Source organism: Durio zibethinus, unplaced genomic scaffold (genome assembly GCF_047325235.1).
Source record: "Durio zibethinus cultivar Kanyao isolate XHJ-2024 unplaced genomic scaffold, ASM4732523v1 HiC_scaffold_392, whole genome shotgun sequence".
NCBI classification, from domain to species: Eukaryota; Viridiplantae; Streptophyta; class Magnoliopsida; order Malvales; family Malvaceae; genus Durio; species Durio zibethinus.
The window spans coordinates 580,001-590,000 of record NW_028323015.1 but is presented as its reverse complement, the minus strand read 5'-3'; positions in this window follow the sequence as shown (position 1 = coordinate 590,000).

The following is a 10,000-nucleotide window of genomic DNA, read 5'->3' as shown; positions in this document are numbered from 1 at the left end:
ACCGCCCGCACCAGGGCCCAGCGTGTGCCGATGGTGGTCGAGCCAGGAGCCCGCACCAAGGGCCGGCTTGTGCCGATGGTGTTCGGGGCAACCGCCTGCACCAGGGCCCTGCGTGTGCCGATGGTGCTGGGGGCAACCGCCCGCACCAGGGCCAAGCGTGTGCCGATGGTGCTGGGGGCAAGCGCCCGCACCAGGGCCCAGCGTGTGCCGATGGTGCTGGGGGTAACCGCCCGGACCAGGGCCCAACGTGTGCCGATGGTGGTCGAGGGAACCGCCCGCACCAGGGCCCAGCGTGTGCCGATGGTGCTGGGGGCAAGCGCCCGCCCCAGGGCCCAGCGTGTGCCGATGGTTATCGGGGCAACCGGCCGCACCAGGGCCCAGGGTCTGCCGATGGTGCTCGAGGCAACCGCCCGCACCAAGGCTCAGCATGTGCCGATTGTGATCGAGGCAACAACCCACACCAGGGCCCAGCTTGTGCCGATGGCGGTCGAGGCAAGTGCCCGTACCGAAGGGCAGCCTATGCCGATGATGGTCGATGCATGTGCCATCACCATGCGTCATCATGTGCCATTGATGGTCGAGGCCTTGGCCGAAGTTCGATTTTGAGCCACGGTGCCCATGCTTGGCTCCAGCATGTGCTGGTGCCGCTTTTTTTTCACTCGGGACAGCATCGCCGGAGCATCGCCGGAGTACCGCCGGAGAACCTGACCGGCGGCATTGGGGTTCCGGCGATTGGGAGGGGGGCCGGGGGGGGTGTGCGCACATGACGTGCGATGGGTGCTGGTACTTGGCCCTTGTGTTGGCCCCCTATCCCTCATCAAACCTCTGAGAACTCACACCCCCTTAAAGAGCGTTTGAGATTTTACAGGTTTGCTGCCAGTAGCCGTTAAAGTGTCTGAAACGGGGACACTTTTTTCAAACGGTCACGAAATCTTCTCCGGTTCGAGTTTTTAGCTGAATTTTTTTGTGCACGCCAACAAAAATAGAAGGATCACGTCCACAAAATTTGGGGCCAAAACTCCTTCTAAAAAAATTCTAAAAAATCACGAACCGCAAAAAGTTTCGAAAATCGTGAAAAATAGAAAACGAGTCATCTTGCAACGAAACTTCACGTGAAGGCTTAGGGGACCATTGTATGAATTTACAAGCCATAAAAATGGCATTGGCACGGCAGAAATTTGAAGATGTGCCTAAACCCACCAGGGCCCAGCGTGTGCCGATGGTGCTCGAGGCAAGCGCCCGCACCAGGGCCCAGCGTGTGCCGACGGTGGTCGAGGCAACCGCCCGCACCAGGGCCGATAGTGTGCCGATGGTGCTCGAGGCAACCTGTCGCACCAGGGCCCAGCGTGTGCCGATGGTGATCGAGGCAACCTGCCGTACCAGGGCCCAGCGTGTGCCGATGCTGGTCGAGGCAAGCGCCCGCACCAGCGCCCAGCGTGTGCCGATGGTGCTCGAGGCAACCGACCGCACCAGGGCCCAGCGTGTGCCGATGGTGCTCGAGGCAACCTGCCGCACCAGGGCCCAGCGTGTGCCGATGGTGGTCGAGGCAACCGCCCGCACCAGGGCCCAGCGTGTGCCGATGGTGGTCGAGGCAACCGCCCTCACCAAGGCCGAGCGTGTGCCGATGGTGGTCGAGGCAACCGCCCGCACCAGGGCCCAGCGTGTGCCGATGGTGGTCGAGGCAAGCGCCCTCACCAAGGCCGAGCGTGTGCCGATGGTGGTCGAGGCAACCGCCCGCACCAGGGCCCAGCGTGTGCCGATGGTGGTCGAGGCAAGCGCCCGCACCAGGGCCCAGCGTGTGCCGATGGTGGTCGAGGCAAGCGCCCTCACCAAGGCCGAGCGTGTGCCGATGGTGGTCGAGGCAACCGGCCGCACCAAGGGCCGGCGTGTGCCGATGGTGTTCGAGGCAACCGCCCGCACCAGGGCCCAGCGTGTGCCGATGGTGGTCGAGCCAGGAGCCCGCACCAAGGGCCGGCTTGTGCCGATGGTGTTCGGGGCAACCGCCCGCACCAGGGCCCTGCGTGTGCCGATGGTGCTGGGGGCAACCGCCCGCACCAGGGCCCAGCGTGTGCCGATGGTGCTGGGGGCAAGCGCCCGCACCAGGGCCCAGCGTGTGCCGATGGTGCTGGGGGTAACCGCCCGGACCAGGGCCCAACGTGTGCCGATGGTGGTCGAGGGAACCGCCCGCACCAGGGCCCAGCGTGTGCCGATGGTGCTGGGGGCAAGCGCCCGCCCCAGGGCCCAGCGTGTGCCGATGGTTATCGGGGCAACCGGCCGCACCAGGGCCCAGGGTCTGCCGATGGTGCTCGAGGCAACCGCCCGCACCAAGGCTCAGCATGTGCCGATTGTGATCGAGGCAACAACCCACACCAGGGCCCAGCTTGTGCCGATGGCGGTCGAGGCAAGTGCCCGTACCGAAGGGCAGCCTATGCCGATGATGGTCGATGCATGTGCCATCACCATGCGTCATCATGTGCCATTGATGGTCGAGGCCTTGGCCGAAGTTCGATTTTGAGCCACGGTGCCCATGCTTGGCTCCAGCATGTGCTGGTGCCGCATTTTTTTCACTCGGGACAGCATCGCCGGAGCATCGCCGGAGCATCGCCGGAGTACCGCCGGAGAACCTGACCGGCGGCATTGGGGTTCCGGCGATTGGGAGGGGGGCCGGGGGGGTGTGCGCACATGATGTGCGATGGGTGCTGGTACTTGGCCTTGTGTTGGCCCCCTATCCCTCATCAAACCTCTGAGAATTCACACCCCCTTAAAGAGCATTTGAGATTTTACAGGTTTGCTACCAGTAGCCGTTAAAGTGTCTGAAATGGGGACACTTTTTTCAAACGGTCACAAAATCTTCTCTACTTCGAGTTTTTAGCTGAATTTTTTTGTGCATGCCAACAAAAATAGAAGGATCATGCCTACAAAATTTGGGGCCAAAAATCCTTATAAAAAAATTTTAAAAAATCCCGAACCGCAAAAAGTTTCGAAAATCATGAAAAATAGAAAACGAGTCATCTTCCAACGAAACTTCACGTGAAGGCTTAGGGGACCATTGTATGAATTTACAAGCCATAAAAATGGCATTGGCACGGCAGAAATTTGAAGATGTGCCTAAACCCACCAGGGCCCAGCGTGTGCCGATGGTGCTCGAGGCAAGCGCCCGCACCAGGGCCCAGCGTGTGCCGACGGTGGTCGAGGCAACCGCCCGCACCAGGGTCGATAGTGTGCCGATGGTGCTCGAGGCAACCTGTCGCACCAGGGCCCAGCGTGTGCCGATGGTGATCGAGGCAACCTGCCGTACCAGGGCCCAGCGTGTGCCGATGCTGGTCGAGGCAAGCGCCCGCACCAGCGCCCAGCGTGTGCCGATGGTGCTCGAGGCAACCGACCGCACCAGGGCCCAGCGTGTGCCGATGGTGCTCGAGGCAACCTGCCGCACCAGGGCCCAGCGTGTGCCGATGGCGCTCGAGGCAAGCTCCCGCACCAGGGCCCAGCGTGTGCCGATGGTGCTCGAGGCAACCTGCCGCACCAGGGCCCAGCGTGTGCCGATGGTGCTCGAGGCAACCTGCCGCACCAGGGCCCAGCGTGTGCGGATGGTGCTCGAGGCAAGCGCCCGCACCAGGGCCCAGCGTGTGCCGATGGTGGTCGAGGCAACCGCCCGCACCAGGGCCCAGCGTGTGCCGATGGTGGTCGAGGCAACCGCCCACACCAGGGCCCAGCGTGTGCCGATGGTGGTCGAGGCAACCTGCCGCACCAGGGCCCAGCGTGTGCCGATGGTGGTCGAGGCAACCTGCCGCACCAGGGCCCAGCGTGTGCCGATGGTGCTCGAGGCAACCGACCGCACCAGGGCCGAGCTTGTGCCGAAGGTGGTCGAGGCAAGCGCCCGCACCAGGGCCCAGCGTGTGCCGATGGTGCTCGAGGCAACCGACCGCACCAGGGCCGAGCGTGTGCCGATGGTGCTCGAGGCAAGCGCCCGCACCAGGGCCCAGCGTTTGCCGATGGTGGTCGAGGCAACCTGCCGCACCAGGGCCCAGCGTGTGCCGATGGTGGTCGAGGCAAGCGCCCGCACCAGGGCCCAGCGTGTGCCGATGGTGGTCGAGGCAAGCGCCCGCCCCAGGGCCCAGCGTGTGCCGATGGTGGTCGAGGCAACCTGCCGCACCAGGGCCCAGCGTGTGCCGATGGTGGTCGAGGCAAGCGCCCGCACCAGGGCCCAGCGTGTGCCGATGGTGGTCGAGGCAACCGCCCGCACCAGGGCCCAGCGTGTGCCGATGGTGGTCGAGGCAACCTGCCGCACCAGGGCCCAGCGTGTGCCGATGGTGCTCGAGGCAACCGACCGCACCAGGGCGGAGCGTGTGCCGATGGTGGTCGAGGCAACCGCCCGCACCAGGGCCCAGCGTGTGCCGATGGTGGTCGAGGCAACCGACCGCACCAGGGCCGAGCGTGTGCCGATGGTGCTCGAGGCAAGCTGCCGCACCTGGGCCCAGCGTGTGCCGATGGTGGTCGAGGCAACCGCCCGCACCAGGGCCCAGCGTGTGCCGATGGTGATCGAGGCAACCGACCGCACCAGGGCCCAGCGTGTGCCGATGGTGCTCGAGGCAACCTGCCGCACCAGGGCCCAGCGTGTGCCGATGGTGGTCGAGGCAACCTGCCGCACCAGGGCCCAGCGTGTGTCGATGGTGGTCGAGGCAAGCGCCCGCACCAGGGCCCAGCGTGTGCCGATGGTGGTCGAGGCAACCGACCGCACCAGGGCCCAGCGTGTGCCGATGGTGCTCGAGGCAACCTGCCGCACCAGGGCCCAGCGTGTGCCGATGGTGGTCGAGGCAAGCGCCCGCACCAGGGCCCAGCGTGTGCCGATGGTGGTCGAGGCAAGCGCCCGCACCAGGGCCCAGCGTGTGCCGATGGTGCTCGAGGCAACCGACCGCACCAGGGCCGAGCGTGTGCCGATGGTGGTCGAGGCAAGCGCCCGCACCAGGGCCCAGCGTGTGCCGATGGTGATCGAGGCAAGCGCCCGTGTCACGCCCTGGGCGGGCGCGCCAGGCACATCAGCCAGACCAGCAGGCGAGCTAGCAGCTAAGGCCCGCAGACCAGGCGTGCTGGCGGGTATCAGTGCGCAAAGCCTATCAAACGAGCTCCAAACGCCCGCCCATCTTGCAGGCCAACTCATGAGACCAAGGCCTGGCATTTGGGCTGCCCGCACCACATCCAGAAGGGCCCGAGGTGCTAGATACGCAAGGGAAGCTTCTGGAACCAGGCAGGATCAGCATCAGCATCCTGGCAGATTTGGTTGACCCTGAAAATCAGGAACCAGCATCTTGATTAAATGTAATCCCATGATTGTAGCCTTTATTTTAGGGATTTGCCATTAAGTTGTAGCTGGAGCCTCAACTATAAATAGAGGGCTGCTCCACCCTCATTTGTACACCATCAAACACTTCTGTTTCAGTGAATACAAGAGCATTTCCAGAATTCTGTTTTTCTGTCCTGTTTCTCTTTAACTTGCGTAATCAGCCCTTCCCTTTGTTCTAGTGCCCGCACGCTTGTGTTTTAGGCTGACTTAGGCATCAAGGACGAGATTCCAAGCCTAAGGCCGCACGGATTCTGAGTCTAAGGTCGGAGCCCGTGACAGTTGGTATCAGAGCAAGTTCGATTCTGCGTGTTTGTGTTGTGCAGGTTAGATCGTGATTGAGGAGATGGCATCCCAAAGCGACGTTGCTAGCCAACAACCAGAGGCCCAGGAGCATGGGCGAGGAAGAGGCAAGAAAGCTTGTTCTAGAGATATCTGGTCTACCATGGATGGTAGGCTGGCCAAGGTGGAGGTGACCATAGGCGACATGGGGGAGAAGCTGGAGGAAGTAGAAACTCACATTGCATCGCTAGACTCCATGGGGGAGGAGATCCAAAGTGAGCTAGCAGCTGCTCTCAACAATGGCCTGAATGAGATCACCCGAAAGAATGAATCCTTGGAGGCGGAAGTTCTGACTTTGCGAGATGGCATGGAGGCCATGCGCCATGGCATGGAGGCCATGCGCCAGCGGATGGAGGAGCTTACCAGTGAGCTCGTTACTTGCAAGACTGCCATTGGGAATGGCATGTTTGCTGGAGTGTCCAGATCCAGATTGGATGTCCCCAAGCCTAAGGAGTTCAAGGGGACTAGGGCGGCCAAGGAAGTAGACAACTACCTTTGGGGTATGGAGCAGTACTTCCAGGCCATGGGCATGCAAGACGAGGCAATAAAGGTAAGCACCGCTGCTATGTATCTCACTGATGTAGCCTTATTGTGGTGGAGGCGCAGGTGTGATGATGTCAGGCGTGGGAACGCCAAGATTGGAACCTGGGCAGAGTTCCAAAAAGAGTTCAGAGAACAATTTTACCCGGAGTATGCCGATGATGAGGCACGGGCAAAGTTGCGCAGGTTGAGCCAGCAAGGGAACATAAGAGAGTATGTTCAAAAATTCTCTGAACTGATGCTACAGATCTCGGATCTAGGCGAGAAGGACGCATTCTTTGCTTTCATGGATGGGCTGAAGCCGTGGGTGAAGCATGAGCTACAAAGGAGGGGAGTTCATGACTTGGCTAAAGCCATGACCACTGCCGAGGCATTGATAGAGTTCAAGCCTCTGAACAAGTTCGAGTCTACCAAGCCCAAGGGTAAGGGCAGGGACGATAGGGACCGGAAGAAGCAGTCCAATGGGAAGGACCGTGACCGGGAGTCCAAGGATGGAGACCGAGACCGTTCAACCAAGGATGGCGAGAGGAAGCCATCAGCAGGCAAGTGGAAAGCAAAGGGGGACCGAGAGCCACTAGCATGTTACCTATGTGGAGGGAGCCACATAGCACGCAATTGCCCGCAGAAGGGCAAGCTGGCTGCTGTAGACAGGGAGTCTGACGAGGAGCCAGAGTCAGGGGCAGCAAAGCTTGGGTCGTTGGTGCTCAATGCTGTCCAGAGTAAGGGGAGCCGCAAGCCAAAGGGCTTGATGTTTGCGGATCTGATGGTTGCGGGTCAGAAGGTGAGCGCACTGGTGGACACAGGTGCCTCACATCTTTTCATTTCAGGTGATGGAGCCCGGAAGCTCGGACTAAAGGTGCAGAAAGGGACTGGTACCATTAAGACGGTGAACTCCAAGGAAGTTCCAGCCATTGGAGTAGCACGGGGAGTGGAGTTGCAGCTTGGAGATTGGAAAGGCAAGGAGACCATTGAGGTAATACCCCTTGACGACTATGAGTTTGTGATTGGGTTGGATTTCCTTGTTCGGATTAACGCCCTCCTTGTGCCTTTTGCCGATTGTGTTTGCATCTTGGATGCACGGTGCCAATGCCTAGTACCATTGAGGAGAGGGTCTGGAGTTGGGTCACGGGTGGTGTCAGCCATCCAATTTGCCAAGGCGGTAAGCAGACAAGAAGACACCTTCTTGGCAGCCCTGAAATATGATGAGCCAAGGGAGAAGGAGACCGAGTCACCCTTGGAGGTGCTAAAGGTGCTGAAGACCTTTAGTGATGTGATGCCCGCAAAGCTGCCTAGCAAGCTACCACCTAAGAGGGAGGTGGACCACAAGATCGAGCTGGTGTCCGAGGCCAAGCCACCAGCCAGAGCCCCTTACCGAATGTCTCCACCAGAGTTGGAGGAGTTGAGGAAGCAGCTCAAGGAGTTAGTTGATGCTGGCTTCATCAGGCCATCGAAAGCACCCTATGGTGCACCGGTTCTATTCCAGCGCAAGCATGATGGGTCGTTGCGGCTGTGCATAGACTACCGGGCTTTGAACAAGCTGACCATCAAGAACAAGTACCCCATCCCACTCATTGCGGACTTGTTCGATCAACTTGGGAGCGCAAGGTGGTTCACCAAGCTGGATTTGAGGTCAGGCTATTATCAAGTCAGGATCGCAGAGGGAGATGAGCAAAAGACAGCATGTGTCACTCGGTATGGTTCGTATGAGTTCTTGGTGATGCCTTTCGGACTCACGAATGCCCCAGCAACATTCTGCACCCTTATGAACAAGGTACTTCAGTCATTCCTTGATCGGTTTGTTGTGGTTTATTTGGATGACATTGTGATCTACAGCCAGACTTTGGGAGAGCATGTAGACCACTTGAGACAGGTGTTCGAGGTGTTGCGGGCGCACAAGCTGTTTGTCAAGAGGGAGAAGTGCTCATTCGCCCAGCAGGAGATCCCATTCCTTGGCCACATAGTGGGAGGTGGCAGGATACGCATGGATGAAGGCAAGATAGATGCCATCCTGGAGTGGCAACCGCCAGCCAAGGTCACTGAGTTGAGATCGTTCCTTGGGCTGGTTAACTACTACAGGCGCTTCATCAAGGGTCACTCAGCAATAGCCACGCCATTGACTGACTTGCTCAAGAAAGGGAGAGCATGGGAGTGGAGCGCAGGGTGCCAGGAAGCCTTTGACAGGTTGAAGCGGGCTGTGACCAAGGAGCCAGTCTTGGCCTTGCCAGACCATGCCAAACCGTATGAGGTGCATACGGATGCATCAGACTTTGCCATAGGGGGCGTGTTGATGCAAGAGGGACGTCCAGTCGCGTTTGAGAGCAGGAAGCTGAACGAGACTGAACGCAAGTACACGGTCCAAGAGAAGGAGATGACTGCAGTGGTGCACTGCTTGCGCACTTGGCGCCATTACCTGTTGGGGTCGAGGTTCGTGGTGAGGACGGACAATGTGGCAACCAGCTACTTCCAGACGCAGAAGAAGCTGTCCCCCAAGCAGGCGAGATGGCAAGATTTTCTTGCGGAATTTGATTTTCAGATGGAGTACAAGCCGGGGCGGGCGAACCTAGTGGCAGACGCCCTGAGCAGAAAGGCTAACCTTGCTGCCATTAGCCAACCAGAGGGGTCACTGGTGCCGCGCATCAAGGAGGGACTTGCGCATGATCCTACAGCCAAGGCTTTGATGGAGTACGCCCAGCAAGGTAAGACTAGGCGGTTTTGGTTGCAGGATGGGTTGCTGTACACCAGGGGCAATAGACTGTTTGTGCCGCAGCACGGGAAGCTCCGCAAGGAAGTTTTGCAAGAGTGTCATGATTCAAGGTGGGCTGGACACCCAGGAGTGAGCCGCACCTTGGCGCTGATCGAGGACCGGTACTACTGGCCGCACATGAGGGACGATGTGGAGGCCTATGTGAAGACTTGTCTTGTGTGCCAACAGGACAAGGTGGAGCTCAAGAAACCAGGGGGTCTCTTGGAGCCATTGCCAGTGCCAGAGCGACCATGGGAGAGTGTTTCTCTGGACTTTATAGTCGGTCTACCCAAGACAGAGGGGTTTGGAAGCATCATGGTAGTGGTGGACAGGTTTTCCAAGTATGGAATCTTCATTCCAGCAACCAAGGAGTGCCCAGCCGAGGAGGCAGCTCGATTGTTCCTGAAGAACATGGTGAAGTACTGGGGAGTGCCGAGGACCATTGTTAGTGATCGGGACGGGCGTTTCACGGGCAGGTTCTGGACTGAGTTGTTCAAGCTGTTGGGGTCAGACTTGAACTTTTCCACCAGCATGCATCCGCAGACCGATGGGCAGACAGAACGTGTGAACGGACTACTGGAGGTCTACCTCAGGCACTATGTGAGTGCCACACAAAGGGACTGGCCAAAGCTACTGGATATTGCGCAGTTTTCCTACAACTTGCAACGGAGCGAGGCGCCTTTTGTAGGACAAAACCGTGAGGCCAGGGGGCCAGAGCGGACAATACCTCACAAGGGTGTGAACCGTGGCGGTCAGGCTGATCCGAGATACCGGAAGGGTGAATGCCCGGGTCCCGGAGCCGCGCGGGTTCGGAGCTTAAGTCTCGACCCGTGACAAGTGGTATCAGAGCCAGCCCTAAACCGTTCGATCCACGCCGAGCACCTCGAGGGAGGTAGGCAGGGTGGCCGGCCTCCGTGACGAGGGCGTCACGAGGTTGGGTGCGGGAGAATGTCACGGACCTAAGGGGGAGTCCTGAATCCCACATCGAACATAATAGGAAGGTCCCTGGGGTATAAAAGGGTTCACATCATTTCCGC